Here is a 20,355-nt window from a genome sequence, read left to right on the forward strand (position 1 = left end):
CCATACTGGGCCTAACACCGTCTGAGCCTGCCTCATGCTGTATAGACATATATTTTGAATGTGTACGCTGTCCATACATGTTATCCGGGGATACGGTACCCCTTCTAACCTTTGTGCAATGACGTGCAATCCATACTGGGCCTAACACCGTCTGAGCCTGCCTCATGCTGTATAGACATATATTTTGAATGTGTACGCTATCCATACATGTTATCCGGGGATACGGTACCCCTTCTATCCTTTGTGCAATGACGTGCAATCCATACTGGGCCTAACACCGTCTGAGCCTGCCTCATGCTGTATAGACATATATTTTGAATGTGTATGCTATCCATACATGTTATCCGGGGATACGGTACCCCTTCTAACCTTTGTGCAATGACGTGCAATCCATACTGGGCCTAACACCATCTGAGCCTGCCTCATGCTGTATAGACATATATTTTGAATGTGTACGCTATCCATACATGTTATCCGGGGATACGGTACCCTTTCTAACCTTTGTGCAATGACGTGCAATCCACACTGGGCCTAACACCGTCTGAGCCTGCCTCATGCTGTATAGACATATATTTTGAATGTGTACGCTATCCATACATGTTATCCGGGGATACGGTACCCCTTCTAACCTTTGTGCAATGACGTGCAATCCATACTGGGCCTAACACTCTCTGAGCCTGCCTCATGCTGTAAAGACATATATTTTGAATGTGTACGCTATCCATACATGTTATCCGGGGATACGGTACCCCTTCTAACCTTTGTGCAATGACGTGCAATCCATACTGGCCCTAACACCGTCTGAGCCTGCCTCATGCTGTATAGACATATATTTTGAATGTGTACGCTATCCATACATGTTATCCAGGGATACGGTACCCTTTCTAACCTTTGTGCAATCACGTGCAATCCATACTGGGCGTGAGAACGGCTGGCGAGCTGTTAAGCAAGCTACAGCACCTGTCCAGACAAGTACAGGGATTCCCTAGCGAGGAGACTTATTTGATTGTTTTCTATGTTGGGACAGCAATTTTTGAGGCGCACTATACTCTGGAGAATGATAGATGGGGCCCACCATACACTGGAACATTCCAAAGGTGGACATCAGACACTGGAGCAGCATTTACAGGGCCCATTATACACTAGAGCATTAGAAATGGGGCCCATTATGTTTGGAGCATTATTTGGGCCCATAAGACAGTGGAGCTTCATCCATGGGGACCAACATATACTGTAGCATTATGTGGAGCTCATCATATACTGTTTCAAACATTATATGGGACCAATGATTTTGTATGGAGAAATAGATGGGCCTCGTCATGAGATGTAAAAAGTGAGGTATTTTTCATTGTACTATACCGCTATTTCTCTGCCGTATCGGAGCATGATGAGTTGTGGTATGTGTTAAAGGGGCGCTCTTTCGCCCAGGGCACATGAAAACCTGCAGCCAGCCCTCCCCCCCACAAATTTAGCCAAATAACCCCCATTTTTCAGTGCGTAACTTGTATTATGAAGTTAATTAAGGTTGACAAGCTTAAGTAAGAAGAATTGATGCTTTTGGCATTCAAATGGGCACTGTAGGTGTGTTTCCTGTCCTCCTCTCACTGCCGACTTTTATTCCCCATTGACTTACATTGGGATTCGTGTTTCGGGACGACCCCGACTTCTCCCTATAATCGGACGATCTTGCTCGACCCGACTTTTGGAAAAGTCGGGTTTCACGAAACGAAACGCGACCCTAAAAAACCAAAAGTCGCTCAACTCTAGTGACAACCACTACACTTCAGAAACTCCATGCAAAGATAAAGATGTTTAAACATGCTGAAATGAACTTGAAAAAGAAAAAAACAGCCAGCCAAAGTCAAGAGGTCTTCCTCTATGTCTGAAGACAGGACAAAGTGCATTTTGCAACACAGGAACCTTTCATTTGTCAGGCTATTGGAGAAAAAGAACAAACAGGGAAACAAAACCATGTTCCACAAAACATTCTCATGCCTTTGTCCAAAAGCCAAAAAGAAAAAGCACCTAGATGCCTGCTTTCGCACCTTGATCCTATCAGGTGTTACTTGAATTAGGAACACTTAGACACTGTCAAAAACACACATGCTTGCCAAAAGCAAAAACGGGTAGAAATAATCACATTGGTAAAAGTAATGCTCATTAAACCAGCAATAGAATATGATAACTAAGGCTAATTAAGCCAACAATATACGTTTGTGATCAAAATAAAGAAAAGCCACATGTTTCTGCCCGGGATCAAAACAGGGAACTTTCAGGAGGATGGCAAACAGGACAATCACTACACTACAGTAACAAGACAAGAGCATTTACTGTGGTCATGGCAAGCATTAAAGATCAAGCACTCATTGTCAAAAGCGCTAGTTTGCAAGAGGAACGCTGTGTTTCTACCCAGTTTCGAACTGAGGACCTTTCACGTGTAAAGCGAACGTGATAACTGCTACACTACAGAAACCAACCGATTCAAACAAACAAAAAATGCTGTGGTCATGGCAAGCAATAAATAACAAGCACTGAAAGTCAAAAAGATCGTTTTCCAAGAGAAAAAGCTGTGTTTCTGCCCAGTTTCGAACTGGGGACCTTTCGCGTGTGATGCGAACGTGATAACCGCTACACTACAGAAACCGGATGCAAGCGCTTACTGTGGTGACAACAAGCAATCGAGATCAAGAACTGAAAGTCAAAAGCTTGGATACCAAAGGGTAACAGCGTGTTTCTGCCCAGTTTCGAACTGGGGACCTTTCGCGTGTTAGGCGAACGTGATAACCACTACACTACAGAAACCGGCTGCGGAAGGTTACTGTGGTCATGACGCACCATTGAGAACAAAGACTCAACGTCAAAAGCTTTAATATCAACGCCTAATGTCATGCTTCTATCCAGTTTCGAACTGGGGACCGGTCGCGTGTGAGGTGAACGTGACAACAACTACACTTCAGAAACTCCATGCAAAGCTAAAGATGTTTAAACATGCTGAAATGAACTTGAAAAAGAAAAAAACAGCCAGCCAAAGTCAAGAGGTCTTCCTCTATGTCTGAAGACAGGACAAAGTGCATTTTGCAACACAGGAACCTTTCATTTGTCAGGCTATTAGAGAAAAAGAACAAACAGGGAAACAAAACCATGCTCCACAAAGCATTCTCATGCCTTTGTCCAAAAGTCAAAAAGAAAAAGCACCTAGATGCCTGCTTTCGCACCTTGATCCTATCAGGTGTTACTTGAATTAGGAACACTTAGACACTGTCAAAAACACACATGCTTGCCAAAAGCAAAAACGGGTAGAAATAATCACATTGGTAAAAGTAATGCTCATTAAACCAGCAATAGAATATGCTAACTAAGGCTAATTAAGCCAACAATATACGTTTGTGATCAAAATAAAGAAAAGCCACATGTTTCTGCCGGGGATCAAAACAGGGAACTTTCAGGAGGATGGCAAACAGGACAATCACTACACTACAGTAACCAGACAAGAGCGTTTACTGTGGTCATGGCAAGCATTAAAGATCAAGCACTCATTGTCAAAAGCACTAGTTTGCAAGAGGAACGCTGTGTTTCTGCCCAGTTTCGAACTGAGGACCTTTCGCGTGTAAAGCGAACGTGATAACCGCTACACTACAGAATCCAACCGATTCAAGCAAACAAAAAATGCTGTGGTCATGGCAAGCAATAAAGAACAAGCACTGAAAGTCAAAAAGATCATTTTCCAAGAGTAAAAGCTGTGTTTCTGCCCAGTTTCGAACTGGGGACCTTTCGCGTGTGAGTCGAACGTGATAACCGCTACACTACAGAAACCGGATGCAAGCACTTACTGTGGTGACAACAAGCAATCGAGATCAAGAACTGAAAGTCAAAAGCTTGGATACCAAAGGGTAACAGCGTGTTTCTGCCCAGTTTCAAAATGGGGACCTTTCGCGTGTTAGGCGAACGTGATAACCACTACACTACAGAAACCGGCTGCGGAAGGTTAATGTGGTCATGACGAGCCATCGAGAACAAAGACTCAACGTCAAAAGCTTTAATATCAACGCCGAATGTCATGCTTCTATCCAGTTTCGAACTGGGGACCGTTCGCGTGTGAGGCGAACGTGATAACAGCTACACTACAGAAACCGGATGCAAGTGCTTACTTTGGTGACAACAAGCAATCGAGATCAAGAACTGAAAGTCAAAAGCTTGGATACCAAAGGGTAACAGCGTGTTTCTGCCCAGTTTCAAACTGGGGACCTTTCGCGTGTTAGGCGAACGTGATAACCACTACACTACAGAAACCGGATGCAAGTGTTTACTGTGGTGACAACAAGTAATCGAGATCAAGAACTGAAAGTCAAAAGCTTGGATACCAAAGGGTAACAGATTGTTTCGAACTGGGGACCTTTCGCGTGTTAGTCGAAAGTGATAACCACTACACTACAGAAACCGGCTGAGGAAGGTTACTGTGGTCATGACGAGCCATCGAGAACAAAGACTCAACGTCAAAAGCTTTAATATCAACACCTAATGTCATGCTTCTATCCAGTTTTGAACTGGGGACCGTTTGCGTGTGAGGTGAACGTGACAACCACTACACTTCAGAAACTCCATGCAAAGCTAAAGATGTTTAAACATGCTGAAATGAACTTGAAAAAGAAAAAAACAGCCAGCCAAAGTCAAGAGGTCTTCCTCTATGTCTGAAGACAGGACAAAGTGCATTTTGCAACACAGGAACCTTTCATTTGTCAGGCTATTGGAGAAAAAGAACAAACAGGGAAACAAAACCATGCTCCACAAAACATTCTCATGCCTTTGTCCAAAAGCCAAAAAGAAAAAGCACCTAGATGCCTGTTTTCGCACCTTGATCCTATCAGGTGTTACTTGAATTAGGAACACTTAGACACTGTCAAAAACACACATGCTTGCCAAAAGCAAAAACGGGTAGAAATAATCACATTGGTAAAAGTAATGCTCATTAAACCAGCAATAGAATATGCTAACTAATGCTAATTAAGCCAACAATATACATTTGTGATCAAAATAAAGAAAAGCCACATGTTTCTGCCCGGGATCAAAACAGGGAACTTTCAGGAGGATGGTGATAGGAACTGAAGGAGTTAAATTGAGTTCTGTCTATGTTGCATTTTCTTGTTTAAAACTTATCTTTTCTGTTCCCTTGTGAACCAAGGTCAAATACTCCTGCTTTTTAGCCTACATGACTTTCTTTGTAGAAAACAAGTTGTGAAATCATTTTTTATACTGCGCATGTCTGTAAATGTTTAAATTCTTTGCTATAAAAGATGGAAGCCTAACTGATAAGCCAGAGGCGTATTGGCAGGCATCCCGAGTGGTATTATACAGCTTGTGTCTGTGTTATCCTTCTCGACGAAGCAATCAATTAGAGACATATGGTGCCTTACACCCAAGAACATCGGTCCTTCAGAAGAAAGAGATATCTGAGGGATCCCGACAGTTTCCTGGCGCCCGAAACAGGGACCTTATATATGCACCTCTCCAAGACTATCCGATCTACAGACCACTCCAGTTACTGATGAAATTGTGAACAGCAGACCTAAACACCTGGCCAGGTAAGAGATCAATTCTTCTCTTCTCTGCTCTTCATAATCTATCATTATAACTAAGGTCCGTATCAAGGGGAATCTAGTAGAGGAGGGGGCCATAAAATTAGGTCCATATAAGAACTCTGAGGAAATCGGGTGTGACACGCATATGTAATTCCTGTCCGAATGAGAGGCTATTGCAGATTCTGCCTGTGTACTGCTATTTTTAGGAGAAGAACTGATGCAAATCATAACGGGTATGGTGATTGGACATTTGCAGGGACAACCCCAGACACAAACATAAAAAGTTTCATCACTTCAAGAAGGGAGAACAGTGGTGGGTATTGTTAGCATTGAATACACATGTCCCATTGAGTGACATGTTGAGAGGTCTGACATTACGGAATATAAGGCTGGGTGAACAGTTCATACTGCGCAGCCCGGACGGACAAGTTTTTCACAATAGACGGTTCCGCACTAGGAATAGAGGAGGTTGTTGAGTGACTGCCTTGATTTGAAGGACTGTGGAAAGTAGACAAATAAGCTGCACAGTAGGTATTCGTTCAAAGAGTGGTGATATTGCCTAACTGGGTCATGTGACAGCGTCCTTTCGGGGAGGTCACCGCCTAAGCTTAAATCAACACCCTTTACGAATAAACCTTGTGACAGATAAGAGTGTGACCGAATGAGCACAGGACCACGAAATGAGCCTGTGACAGGATATGACTGAAGAACCCCGATAAATGGATACTTTGTTTACAATCCTGTGTGTTGTGGGAGTGTTACTGTTCGGATGCTACCTAGCATATAAGTACACGAGACACGTAGTACAAGGAGGAACAGACACCCCGTTTAACCTGTTGGCACCTTAGGAAGAAGGTAACGAGGTATAGTAGAGCCTAGTCTTGAGCTTACCCAATACACCACCTAAGGCAGGGGACTAACAGGAAGAAACAAGAGAAACAGGATAGAAAGATGGGGAACAGTCAGGGAAAGACACCTGAAGAAGGAGACCGGTTATGTGATATAATTGAGGATAGATATGGAAGTAGTGCAGCAAAGAACCTGGAAAAAGTATTAATCAAATCCAAAGTGCAAGATAGGCAGGCTGTGTGAATCCTTGTATATATGTCTATGAGAACCTTTGAATAAGATGAGAGATGAGTAATTGAGTAAAAAAAAAATCAAAAAAAAAAAATCAGTGAATGAGCACGTATGAATGAATCATCACACATCATTTTTGTGTCAAGAGATTTGTGACCTTTCTAGTTGTGGTGGAATCCCGGACAGATGCGTTATAGATATTTCAAATCTACATCTGAGACTGAATGAATTGAGTAATGATATAGTTCGTGTTATATGTGGCATTACATTGTAAAGTTTCCTGAATGCATTTGGCCAGAAAAAGGGCAAGGCATGGTTAATCTCATTATACAGTTATCTACCCTTACAGTGAAATCCCGTGATTTTGAGTTTCTTTGTAGAAATTGATTTTGATAAGTCTAAAGAACTACAGAATTCTGTGAAGGACGACGCTGCATTCTGACGGGAGGGAGGAAAGATGGCGCTGCGCAGTTTTTCTTCTCCCTTCGCTCTTATCTCTGCTGAGTGTGAGCTGTGCTCAAAATTCTCTGTAATTCTATCCGTAAGGTACGCGCTGAAAGATTTGTGCATTTTAAAGCAACAGTACTTAATTGAAGATTGGAAGTTAAAAGTAAGATATGGTGCCTAATTTAGAAGGGAATTGTAAGTGATTGTTTGGTCATTGTAAGTGATTGCTTGGTCATTAATGTGTTTGAACCTGCTTCTAGTTGTGTGATTGATTTGTATAGCAAATTGTGTCAAATTACAAAAGACAGAGCAGGAAGGAAGCAGTAAAACAAGTGGGACAAATATTGAAAAAGGCAAAAATACTAGAGTGTGAATGTTTGGATGTACAAAAAGGCACAGACAAGGGAAGAAAATAGCAAGTGAATAAATGATGCTTGAGAATGTGCAGCAGTATGGAAGGTGTATTATGAATGTTTGATTGACAAAGTGTAACCAGAGACCCAGACAAAACAGATGGACTTGTAAACACTGTGGTCAGACTCAGACAAACCCAGACTGAATAGCTACTTGTGTGACCTGTGCTACTGACCTAAGCGAATTGCACTAAATCCTATCCAGACAAGATCATAAGAAGCTGACATAATAGTGTGGATAGTGGGTAGTGGGGACATTGGCCCTTGAGGAGTAAGCTGACAGTAGACATCAGACGACCAACCCCATCAGGACCTAGAAGTGTGACTAGAATAAGAAAGATGCAGGAGTATTGTCCCTGGAGCCCCTCTGACCAGCTAGCTTTGCTGAAGCAGCTGCCTGACCCTGAAGACCAACCATTCCTGTTTTACAGACACATAAAGGAAGTACAGCAGACATATAAGTGTACCTGGGCAGACCTAGAGAGGTTGGTGAGTTTAAAGGCAGGTGACGCACTAGGACATATAATTAAGACACACACAGATGTGACAAAGAATCAGGCTTGGGGCATGGATGATAAATCTGCACGATCTGGGGAGACGTACTGTGAGTCACTAAGACAATGGGCTGCAGTGGAACAATCAGAGCAGTCTGTACTCCTGACTAATGTGACACAGCAAAAAGGAGAGAGTGTAGAGATGTACTTTGGACGGTTACAGCTGAAATGGGCAGACATGGGGTACATTTGCATAAACCCACTTGATGTTAGAATACTGGTGAATGCATTCATTGACGGTATGAACAAAGACTTACGAGACGCAGTACAGACAGCCAGACCTGAATGGAGACATGTAGATCTGAAAGACCTCCTTAAGGTAGCTAAAGAAATTGAGCAAACAAGGACAATAAAACGACCTGTCATGTATGCTGGAGCACAAGGAAAAAAGTGGAGACGTAATAGGGAAGGCATGTGAGATGACACTGACGTTTCTTTTGACAATCTATTCCCCACATGACATCCATGCCATACTCCTACAAGTTCAACCAAAACATCTGTCTATGGCCAGATAGCTCCAACTTGAGTGTGCTCTACTAATTCCTGAGTATGTCACTCCTCACAAGATGTAACGTTCTGAATCCAGCCACCCTCCTGCCTGTGGATTCAGAAAAGGGGGAATTGGTGACCGTATTAGCAAGTGAGGAAGGATACTTTGACATGACGCATGAACATGTCTGCATAGAACTGATGAGTCAGGAGACAGTTGGGTTTGCACACATTCATGAAAAACCTGTTCCTAATGCAGACTTTGAGTTTCTTTTTTGTAGATGGCCCCAGATACCACCAGGATGGACGATTCTACACTGGATATGCAGTAGTATACTGACATGAGGTAATCCGAGCGGAACCACTCTCTCCTCACATGTCGGCGCAGGAGGCAGAGTTGAAGGCACTCACTGAGGCGTGTAGAGCTGCTGCAGGTAAAGTCGCTAATATTTTCACAGATTCGAAGCCCATTAAAAATGCAGAGCTGGTGAAACAATTGATGGAGGCATTGATGTTACCAGTCCAGTTTGGCATTGTCAAGGTAAAAGCACACACAAAGGTGACTCCGTGGAGGTAGAGGGCAATAGAAGGGCGAACGAGGCTGCTAAAATAGCACAAGGCAGCCTAGAGAGAGCAGTGGACGGTGGCGGGGAGTCAGCGTATTCCAGCCACATTGGGTCTAGATGTCCTGAAATCCCTCCAGCAAAAGGCTGCCCAAACAGAGAAGGTACACCAGGGGAGACTAGGAGCTGAGCTGAACTCAAATGGAGTATGGGAGAATAAGGATAAAATGTGCCCACCAAAGTCCCTGTTCCCAATCATGGCGCAAGCAGCACATGGCCCCAATCACACCTCAAAAAGTCACATGTGTGCCATGGTAGATGCCTTCTGGATCGCTCCTGGTTTCAGTTACGCAGCCGCGAAACTTGTACAATCATGCCTCATCTGTGCACAGCACAACCCAGGTAAAACAGTAAAAGTCCCTAAGAAAGCGACACCTAGGCCTCTCTACCCATTTCAGAGACGGCAGATTGACGACATACAGCTACCAAGGTAGGAGTGTATGCAAATATCCTAGTATGTGTAGATCTCTTCTCTGGATGGCCAGAGGCCTACCCGGTGAAAACGGCTACAGCTCGAGCTACTGCAAAGAAACTGGTGATGGAACTAGTACCACGATTCGGTGTCCCTGAAACAATTGAATCAGACAGAGGTACACACTTTACTGCTGAGGTAATGCAAAATGTAATGCAAATGATAGGTGTAGAACAAGCATTTCATACACCCTACCACCCACAGAGTTCAGGGAAGGTAGAAAGAATGAACGGGACACTAAAAATGAAAATACAGAAAACCATGGAGCAGACCCATAGACCATGGCCAGAGTGTCTCCCATTAGCATTATTCTCAGTAGGGTACACACCCATGGGGAAAGCTAAACTGTCACCCTTCGAGATACTGTTTGGAAGACCACCAAACACAGGGTTGTACTACCCACAGGTCTTAACACTCAATGTGGATAATTTGACAAGTTATGTAATCCAGTTGCAAAAGCATTTAACTCAAATGCATTCTCTAGTTTTCTCTTCCATTCCAGATCCAGATAGTGTGGAAGGAACTCACTGTCTGCAACCTGGTGATTACGTATATGTCAAGAAACACTCCAGAAAGACCCTTGAACCCCGATATCAGGGACCTTACCAAATACTCCTGACAACGCCTACTTCTGTTAAGTTGGAAGGACGACCAACCTGGATCCACGCATCACATTGCAAACTAGCCACAGGAATTAACAAAGCATAAGAGTGCATAATGTTTTGGTTTAGTTTTGTTGCATTATCTGTAATAATGGTAGCTGCATGGGACAGTCTAAATTCTCCAATGTCCTTGAATAATAAGTTTATACAACATCATGAAAAATTACTGAATGATAGGTTAAATGACACTCAGCCTCCAGCAGATTGCTGGATCTGCACACATTCACCAGTATCAGCCACTAGTATTCCGTTCCTTGTTATTCCTGTGCCACCCGAGGAATTATTTGCCTGGACCAGTTGTTCTGATACACTTGCTAATAATGCCACAAATAATGTGAAGTTATGGAACACAACTGTTGGAATACCTATTGTGGGATGGGTAGGATACCCTTGGTGGCAGGGTAACCTTTCAGGAAGTAATGCACACCTTCAATATCTGGCATATAAAGGGGGGGCTCGGGTACCCAGGAATAGAACTCGATTAACCTACCTGGGGCAAATTCCAATGTATGGCCTACAAGTTAGTTTTAATGTAACTTCCCACTCTACTGATGCCTTCAAACCAATACTGCTAGAAAGAAGGTTGCATAACACGTCCTGGGAGTATTCCAATTTATTTCCCCAGGGCAATAATGAAACTTGTTTTAATATTTCAGGTAATATACCTTGCAACGAGTCATCTGGATATGAGAAAGGAATTCCCACCTGTGGAAATCCCGATGTAGGCTATTGTAGCCCTTTAGGACAACTTCCAAATTGGTGTATGCTTCAGAATGTATCTGCGTTCATAGATTTGGTTCATAGACTGGTATTACAACATTCAGCCCTATGGGACCTACCTAGTGACATGTACTGGATATGTGGAGACAATGCATATAAATGGTTACCAGTAGGGGTTTTAGGTTGACATCTCATTTCTGGCATGAAGGAGCGTACTCTTGTGATGACAGACGTGGCCTTAGTAACTGGGGGATGGAGAGGGTAAAAGAAGATACCTGTCTCCCTCGGGCAACCCGTCGGCCTGGGATAGTACCTGGTGAATAGGGCACTATCAGCTGTCGTTGCAGGATCCAGTGTTCCAGATTGTGAAGAATAAAGATGTCAAAGGGGGGAATGATAGGAACTGAAGGAGTTAAATTGAGTTCTGTCTATGTTGCATTTTCTTGTTTAAAACTTATCTTTTCTGTTCCCTTGTGAACCAAGGTCAAATACTCCTGCTTTTTAGCCTACATGACATTCTTTGTAGAAAACAAGTTGGGAAATCATTTTTTATACTGCGCATGTCTGTAAATGTTTAAATTCTTTGCTATAAAAGATGGAAGCCTAACTGATAAGCCAGAGGCGTCTTGGCAGGCATCCAGAGTGGTATTATACAGCTTGTGTCTGTGTTATCCTTCTCGACGGAGCAATCAATTAGAGACATATGGTGCCTTACACGCAAGAACATCGGTCCTTCAGAAGAAAGAGATATCTGAGGGATCCCGACAATGGCAAACAGGATAATCACTACACTACAGTAACCAGACAAGAGCATTTACTGTGGTCATGGCAAGCATTAAAGATCAAGCACTCATTGTCAAAAGCGCTAGTTTGCAAGAGAAAAGCTGTGTTTCTGCCCAGTTTCGAACTGGGGACCTATGGCGTGTGAGGCGAACGTGATAACCGCTACACTACAGAAACCTACAGATTCAAACAAACAAAAAATGCTGTGGTCATGGCAAGCAATAAAGAACAAGCACTGACAGTCAAAAAGATCGTTTTCCAAGATGAACGCTGTGTTTCTGCCCAGTTTCGAACTGGGGACCTATGGCGTGTGAGGCGAACGTGATAACCGCTACACTACAGAAACCAGATGCAAGCGCTTACTGTGGTGACAACAAGCAATCGAGATCAAGAACTGAAAGTCAAAAGCTTGGATACCAAAGAGTAACAGCGTGTTTCTGCCCAGTTTCGAACTGGGGACCTTTCGCGTGTTAGGCGAAAGTGATAACCACTACACTACTGAAACCGGCTGTGGAAGGTTACTGTGGTCATGACGAGCCATCGAGAACAAAGACTCAATGTCAAAAGCTTTAATATCAACGCCTAATGTCATGCTTCTATCCAGTTTCGAACTGGGGACCATTCGCGTGTGAGGTGAACGTGACAACCACTACACTTCAAAAACTCCATGCAAAGCTAAAGATGTTTAAACATGCTGAAATGAACTTGAAAAAGAAAAAAACAGCCAGCCAAAGTCAAGAGGTCTTCCTCTATGTCTGAAGACAGGACAAAGTGCATTTTGCAACACAGGAACCTTTCATTTGTCAGGCTATTGGAGAAAAAGAACAAACAGGGAAACAAAACCATGCTCCACAAAACATTCTCATGCCTTTGTCCAAAAGTCAAAAAGAAAAAGCACCTAGATGCCTGCTTTCGCACCTTGATCCTATCAGGTGTTACTTGAATTAGGAACACTTAGACACTGTCAAAAACACACATGCTTGCCAAAAGCAAAAACGGGTAGAAATAATCACATTGGTAAAAGTAATGCTCATTAAACCAGCAATAGAATATGCTAACTAAGGCTAATTAAGCCAACAATATACGTTTGTGATCAAAATAAAGAAAAGCCACATGTTTCTGCCCGGGATCAAAACAGGGAACTTTCAGGAGGATGGCAAACAGGACAATCACTACACTACAGTAACCAGACAAGAGCGTTTACTGTGGTCATGGCAAGCATTAAAGATCAAGCACTCATTGTCAAAAGCGCTAGTTTGCAAGAGGAACGCTGTGTTTCTGCCCAGTTTCGAACTGAGGACCTTTTGCGTGTAAAGCGAACGTGATAACTTGTACACAACAGAAACCAACCGATTCAAGCAATCAAAAAATGCTGTGGTCATGGCAAGCAATAAAGAACAAGCACTGAAAGTCAACAAGATCATTTTCCAAGAGAAAAAGCTGTGCTTTTGCCCAGTTTCGAACTGGGGACCTTTCGCGTGTGAGGCGAACGTGATAACCACTACACTACAGAAACCGGCTGCGGAAGGTTACTGTGGTCATGACGAGCCATCGAGAACAAAGACTCAACGTCAAAAGCTTTAATATCAACGCCTAATGTCATGCTTCTGTAGGGAAGGTGACCTGACGGATGGACGGACTAGTCAGAGTGAAGAAAGATAGGTTTGCACAGTGTAGGTAGGAGTCAGTGATTACAGTGGGGAAACAACTAGGAAAGTGTAGTGGACGTGCAGTACCTTGGGATGACCATTAGATGGCAGGGTGGAGTGTGAGCAAAGGACTTTACAGCAGCTTAGGGCTTTAGAAACCGTTGGTCATGGGGGGCGTGGTGACAGTTAGAGTGACAGTTTCAAGGAACCGGGGGAGTTATAAATACTGAGGGAGGGTTCCAGAAAGATCCAGTCCCCAGGGGGAGCCCAGGTGACAGGAGGACTACGCCAGTCTGTGTGCCCTGAGGAGAATCCAGACCAGGGGGACTGAGGAGAGAGGACGTCAGGGGGGTGGTCCTGACAAGAAAGGACCGCAGTTGAGACGAGGTACTGGGTGTAAGACACCGTATGTGACACGACGACTGTGCAGTAGAAGCGCTGTTGGTTAATGGGCCTAAGGTGGCCACAGTGACGGAACTGTCAGGAGCGTCGACAGTAAAGGAGGGGACGGTGTGTGCAGACACGTCTCCAGTGTACGGTGTGAGAAGCGGCTCTGGAAACGGAGGGCCGCGAGGTGTGCCGTCAGTCGGACGGCAAGTGAAGAAATAAACTTGGACCTGTTGCACCCAGAATCTGCCTCCATCGTGTCTCTGTTGTCATCTCTGCGCGGTATAAAAGTAGGACCACCCCCCCAGCTCAGCACCCCACCACCGACCCTACATTTGGCGTAGTCAGCAGGATCGCCGCCGCTAATACCTCATCTTCTGCGGCAGACCTGCCTCAAAGAATGGAAAAGGACTTGGACTACTCTGTTTGGATTACAATTACCTGTGGATTACAAATGACCTACCTGTGGAATACAAATGGGAAGCGCTGTGGCGGATCTGTGTGGCCAGCAGAGGATCCGGGGCGGTACCAGGTACTGTGCAGTATGGCGGTGTTGCTTCAGCGCAGAGGAGAGGTCCGGGTGTTTGCAGTCGTGTTGAATGGACTGGGACCCCCTCCAACGTACCCCAAAAGGAAGCAGTATGTGCCTGGAAATCGACGCTTCCATATATTGGACCCTGACAGGATGGTGGAGAGGCCTGCCGACACCTCACCTCACAGAGGGAGTGGCACAGAAGAAAAACTTGGCTGCGGCTGTCTGATGCCATTCGAGTGCTGCCCAACGGACGGTATGAGACTCTGCAGGTGTCGGGGCATCGGCCGCCTAGAGTGGCAGTGGCGGCAGGGGATGGAGCTGTGCCAGAAGTCGCCCTCAGAGCCACGGGAGAGCAGCGGGATGCTGAGCTGGGGAGCGGAGCCTGAGCGGAGTCAGCGAAAACGGCCGCCACCAATACCAGCAGAGGACTTCTCAGCGGAGCCCCCGAGTTTAGGGGAAAAACCCGCGGGACAGTGGAGCAAGGGACGGAGGCTGCGGGTGAAGCCACGTATTGATGTGATGGAGGCCGCAGCGCCGGGGAAGGTGAGAGTACCCCCGGCACCACTAGTGCCTCCGCCAGCGGCCCTCATCATTCCGCCGCAGCACGCTGCCCCCTGCGCACCGGAAGGCCTGGGTACATCGGGCCCAGTGGTGTATGCAGAGTTGTGCGAGGCCCCTGCTCAAGTCCCTGAGGTACCCCGCCTGGAGCCGCCAGTGCGGAAGTCATCCAAAGAAGACGCTGCTGCGTTCCCCCTGCTGATAGCAGCTGCGTCGTTGGAACCGGCCGTTACTCCGGCTCCATTGGAAGTAGTGGATGCGGCCTGTCCTGAGGCCGCGGTTATGCCGCTGCTGAAGTCGACTGCGGCCGACTTAGTGGGCCTTGTGATTCCAGCCTCCAAGGACCCGGTTGTCCCCATTTGCCACCTGGCCCCAGCGGCTGTTGAGCTGCAGGAATCATCGGCCGCCTCTGATCCACGTCCTTCCTCGGTTAAGTCCCGCCCACCGGACTCCAGGGCTCATGCCGGACCCTCTGTTTGGGTCGCAGGAGTTATAGAGAAGAAGAGGGCCAGGGGGCAGGAAGTCTGGAACCTGCTCCATGAGAGGGGAGAGGCTGGCATGGCGGCTGCACGACCCCCGGGATGGCTCGTTTATACTATCTTGCAGAAAGGGACACTTCTTGCATCCTGGGAGCTCCACGGTTGTGGGGTTCCATACTACTGACCACCGAAAGGAGGATTGAACTGTCAGGAGTTCGTTGTGCAGGTCAAAAGGACAGTTCGCGGTCAGCTTTTAAAAAAAAAAAGAAATGTTTATCTGTGATTTTTATGTCTGTTTTTCTATGTTCCTCTTACAGGATAGATTGTGTTTACTTTTTAGACTGACAGAGCGCGGGATACTTAGAAGAGAGGGAGTGTCCATGTCCAAGGAAGGGAGGAGGAAAGGAGACTTGCAATGTTATGTTATATTTTGGTTTTAAAAGCAAGAAAAAAAAAATTATAAAAATGGGTACTTGTGCTATTATAAAGTTGTTTAATGTATAATATGCCAAAGTAAATGCAACAGGTCCGGGTAAGGGAAGGTCTGCGGGACCAAAGGAAAGTGTGAGATCCGGTAGGGATCTAAGAGTTGAGGAGGTCTGGGAGACCGGGACGCCGACCATGACATGTAATTGAAAGAAGGAAAATGAGTTGGAAGACGTGAGAAAGACAGCCGTCCTAGGTCAGGTCCCCAACACCACGGACACCCCTGAAGAAGGAAAGGCGGGCGCCGGCAATGATCTGGTAGGTGAGTGGCCTCGATCATGGCGTACCGGATAGTGAAAGGTAACAGTAGGGGAGAGTAGGGGAAAGATACACGCCGTAGAGAGAATACGGGTGTACCTTGCCCAATTTGAAAGACATTGTCATGTGGCGTGCGCGCTGGTGAGTAGCAGTAGGCTGCTCAGAGCATAGTGCTCCCAGTATGGTTCGGCCCCCGCAGATAGTGGGTTTGGCTCAACTTCTGGTCCGACAACAGAATGTAGGTGTAGATTCAGAACGACGAAGGCAGGGATGACGATTGTCGAGGACGACAATGGACAAAGGAAGGGGGAGTGTAGGGAAGGTGACCTGACGGATGGACGGACTAGTCAGAGTGAAGAAAGATAGGTTTGCACAGTGTAGGTAGGAGTCAGTGATTACAGTGGGGAAACAACTAGGAAAGTGTAGTGGACGTGCAGTACCTTGGGATGACCATTAGATGGCAGGGTGGAGTGTGAGCAAAGGACTTTACAGCAGCTTAGGGCTTTAGAAACCATTGGTCATGGGGGGCGTGGTGACAGTTAGAGTGACAGTTTCAAGGAACCGGGGGAGTTATAAATACTGAGGGAGGGTTCCAGAAAGATCCAGTCCCCAGGGGAAGCCCAGGTGACAGGAGGACTACGCCAGTCTGTGTGCCCTGAGGAGAATCCAGACCAGGGGGACTGAGGAGAGAGGACATCAGGGGGGTGGTCCTGACAGGAAAGGACCGCAGTTGAGACGAGGTACTGGGTGTAAGACACCGTATGTGACACGACGACTGAGCAGTAGAAGCGCTGTTGGTTAATGGGCCAAAGGTGGCCACAGTGACGGAACTGTCAGGAGCGTCGACAGTAAAGGAGGGGACGGTGTGTGCAGACACGTCTCCAGTGTACGGTGTGAGAAGCGGCTCTGGAAACGGAGGGCCGCGAGGTGTGCCGTCAGTCGGACGGCAAGTGAAGAAATAAACTTGGACCTGTTGCACCCAGAATCTGCCTCCATCGTGTCTCTGTTGTCATCTCTGCGCGGTATAAAAGTAGGACCACCCCACCACCACCGACACTACACTTCTATCCAGTTTCGAACTGGGGACCGTTCGCGTGTGAGGTGAACGTGACAACCACTACACTTCTGAAACTCCATGCAAAGCTAAAGATGTTTAAACATGCTGAAATGAACTTGAAAAAGAAAAAAACAGCCAGCCAAAGTCAAGAGGTCTTCCTCTATGTCTGAAGACAGGACAAAGTGCATTTTGCAACACAGGAACCTTTCATTTGTCAGGCTATTGGAGAAAAAGAACAAACAGGGAAACAAAACCATGATCCACAAAACATTCTCATGCCTTTGTCCAAAAGCCAAAAAGAAAAAGCACCTAGATGCCTGCTTTCGCACCTTGATCCTATCAGGTGTTACTTGAATTATGAACACTTAGACACTGTCAAAAACACACATGCTTGCCAAAAGCAAAAACGGGTAGAAATAATCACATTGGTAAAAGTAATGCTCATTAAACCAGCAATAGAATATGCTAACTAAGGCTAATTAAGCCAACAATATACGTTTGTGATCAAAATAAAGAAAAGCCACATGTTTCTGCCCGGGATCAAAACAGGGAACTTTCAGGAGGATGGCAAACAGGACAATCACTACACTACAGTAACCAGACAAGAGCGTTTACTGTGGTCATGGCAAGCATTAAAGATCAAGCACTCATTGTCAAAAGCGCTAGTTTGCAAGAGGAACGCTGTGTTTCTGCCCAGTTTCGAACTGAGGACTTTTCGCCTGTAAAGCAAATGTGATAACCGCTACACTACAGAAACCAACCGGTTCAAGCAAGCAAAAAATGCTGTGGTCATGGCAAGCAATAAAGAACAAGCACTGAAAGTCAAAAAGATCGTTTTCCAAGAGAAAAAGCTGTGTTTCTGCCCAGTTTCGAACTGGGGACCTTTCGCGTGTGAGGCGAACTTGATAACCGCTACACTACAGAAACCGGATGCAAGCGCTTACTGTGGTGACAACAAGCAATCGAGATCAAGAACTGAAAGTCAAAAGCTTGGATACCAAAGGGTAACTGCGTGTTTCTGCCCAGATTCGAACTGGGGACCTTTCGCGTGTTAGGCGAACGTGATAACCACTACACTACAGAAACCGGCTGGGGAAGGTTACTGTGGTCATGACGAGCCATCGAGAACAAAGACTCAACGTCAAAAGCTTTAATATCAACGCCTAATGTCATGCTTCTATCCAGTTTCGAACTGGGGACCGTTCGCGTGTGAGATGTACGTGACAACCACTACACTTCAGAAACTCCATGCAAAGATAAAGATGTTTAAACATGATGAAATGAACTTGAAAAAGAAAAAAACAGCCAGCCAAAGTCAAGAGGTCTTCCTCTATGTCTGAAGACAGGACAAAGTGCATTTTGCAACACAGGAACCTTTCATTTGTCAGGCTATTGGAAAAAAGAACAAACAGGGAAACAAAACCATTTTCCACAAAACATTCTCATGCCTTTGTCCAAAAGCCAAAAAGAAAAAGCACCTAGATGCCTGCTTTCGCACCTTGAGCCTATCAGGTGTTAATTGAATTAGAATCATAGAGTTGGAAGGGACCTCCTGGGCCATCTGGTCCAACCCCCTGCTCAAAGCAGGATTCGCTAAATCATCCCAGTCAGATATCTGTCCAGCCTCTGTTTGAAGACTTCCAATGAAGGAGAACTCACTACTTCTCGTGTCAGCCTGTTCCACTCATTGATCACTCTAACTGTCAACAAGTTTTTTCTAATATCTAATCTGTGTCTCCTCCCATTCAGTTTCATCCCATTGCTTCTAGTCTTTCCTTGTGCAAATGAGAATAAATTTGATCCTTCTACAATGTGACAGCCCTTTAGATATTTGTATACAGCTATTAAGTCTCCTCTCAGTCTTCTCTTTTGCAAACTAAACATTCCCAAATCCTGCAACCTTTCCTCATAAGACAGGGTTTGCAGACCGGTCACCATTCTGGTCGCTCTTTTCTGAACTTGCTCCAGTTTGTTGATGTCTTTTTTAAAATGTGGTGCCCAAAACTGGACACAATATTCCAGATGAGGTCTGACCAAAGAGGAGTAGAGGGAAATAATGACTTCACGTGATCTAGACTGTATGCTTCTGTTAATACATCCTAGAATTGCATTTGCCTTTTTTGCTGCTGCATCACACTGTTGACTCATATTCAGTCTGTGATCTATTAGTATACCCAAGTCTTTTTCACATGTGCTGTCACTTAGCCCTATTCCTCCCATTCTATATATGCTTTTTTCATTTTTATTGCCCAGATGTAGTACTTTGCATTTCTCCCTGTTAAAAACCATTCTGTTAGTTGCTGCCCACTTCTCCAGTTTATTTAAATCTTTTTGAATCCTCTCTCTCTCTTCTCTAGTATTAGCTATCCCTCCTAGCTTTGTGTCATCAGCAAATTTAATCAGTTTACCCTCAATTCCTTCATCTAAATCGTTGATAAAGATGTTGAACAATACAGGGCCCAGGACAGAGCCCTGTGGTACCCCACTTGAGACATTCTTCCAACTGGATGTGCAGCCATTTACGACCACTCTTTGGGTCCGATCACTAAGCCAGTTATGAATCCACCTAACAGTTGCCTTGTCCATTCCATACTTAGTCATTTTTTCAATAAGGATTGTATGAGAGACTTTGTCAAATGCTTTGCTGAAGTCAAGATATACTATATCTACAGCATTTCCTTGATCCACCCAATCAGTGATACCATCATAGAAGGAAATTAAATTAGTGTGACATGACTTATTAGTTACAAACCCATGCTGACTCTGTATAATCACTTCATTCTTATCCAGGTATTGACATACATGTTGTTTAATAATTTGTTCAAAGATCTTTCCTGGTATAGAAGTCAGACTCACCAGCCTATAGTTGCCTGGGTCCACCTTCTTCCCCTTTTTGAAGATAGGAACAACATTTGCTCTTCTCCAGTCTTCTGGCACTCTGGGGTGTAATTCATCTGGACCTGGAGACTTGAATTCATTTAGGTTAGCTAAGTGTTTTCTCACTATCTTTCTGTTTATAGATATCCTGGATTCTTCTATTCCCTTAATAGCACAGTGAATAACAGTTGATGTTACATTTCCTTTCTGAGAGAAAACAGATGCAAAATAGGAATTTAAAAGTTCAGCC

General features: G+C 45.0%; 8 non-coding genes across 8 annotated transcripts; all 8 read right to left on the bottom strand.

Moving 5' to 3' along the window:
* Positions 1 to 2,570: 2,570 nt before the first annotated feature.
* On the bottom strand, positions 2,571 to 2,643 carry TRNAV-CAC (transfer RNA valine (anticodon CAC)). Its single transcript has one exon. It is a non-coding gene; the product is annotated as a tRNA-Val (tRNA).
* An 86-nt stretch (positions 2,644 to 2,729) lies between these two features.
* TRNAV-AAC (transfer RNA valine (anticodon AAC)) lies at positions 2,730 to 2,802 on the bottom strand. Its single transcript has one exon. It is a non-coding gene; the product is annotated as a tRNA-Val (tRNA).
* Positions 2,803 to 3,570: 768 nt separating this feature from the next.
* Positions 3,571 to 3,643, bottom strand: TRNAV-UAC (transfer RNA valine (anticodon UAC)). The gene has a single exon. It is a non-coding gene; the product is annotated as a tRNA-Val (tRNA).
* A 97-nt stretch (positions 3,644 to 3,740) lies between these two features.
* On the bottom strand, positions 3,741 to 3,813 carry TRNAV-CAC (transfer RNA valine (anticodon CAC)). The gene has a single exon. It is a non-coding gene; the product is annotated as a tRNA-Val (tRNA).
* Positions 3,814 to 4,217: 404 nt separating this feature from the next.
* Positions 4,218 to 4,290, bottom strand: TRNAV-AAC (transfer RNA valine (anticodon AAC)). Its single transcript has one exon. It is a non-coding gene; the product is annotated as a tRNA-Val (tRNA).
* Positions 4,291 to 13,262: 8,972 nt separating this feature from the next.
* Positions 13,263 to 13,335, bottom strand: TRNAV-CAC (transfer RNA valine (anticodon CAC)). Its single transcript has one exon. It is a non-coding gene; the product is annotated as a tRNA-Val (tRNA).
* Positions 13,336 to 18,082: 4,747 nt separating this feature from the next.
* TRNAV-CAC (transfer RNA valine (anticodon CAC)) lies at positions 18,083 to 18,155 on the bottom strand. The gene has a single exon. It is a non-coding gene; the product is annotated as a tRNA-Val (tRNA).
* An 86-nt stretch (positions 18,156 to 18,241) lies between these two features.
* Positions 18,242 to 18,314, bottom strand: TRNAV-AAC (transfer RNA valine (anticodon AAC)). Its single transcript has one exon. It is a non-coding gene; the product is annotated as a tRNA-Val (tRNA).
* Positions 18,315 to 20,355: the final 2,041 nt, after the last annotated feature.

The sequence above is a fragment of the Dendrobates tinctorius genome, unplaced genomic scaffold, assembly GCF_039654945.1.
Source record: "Dendrobates tinctorius isolate UK_male_01 unplaced genomic scaffold, ASM3965494v1 ptg000421c, whole genome shotgun sequence".
Classification (NCBI taxonomy): domain Eukaryota; kingdom Metazoa; phylum Chordata; class Amphibia; order Anura; family Dendrobatidae; genus Dendrobates; species Dendrobates tinctorius.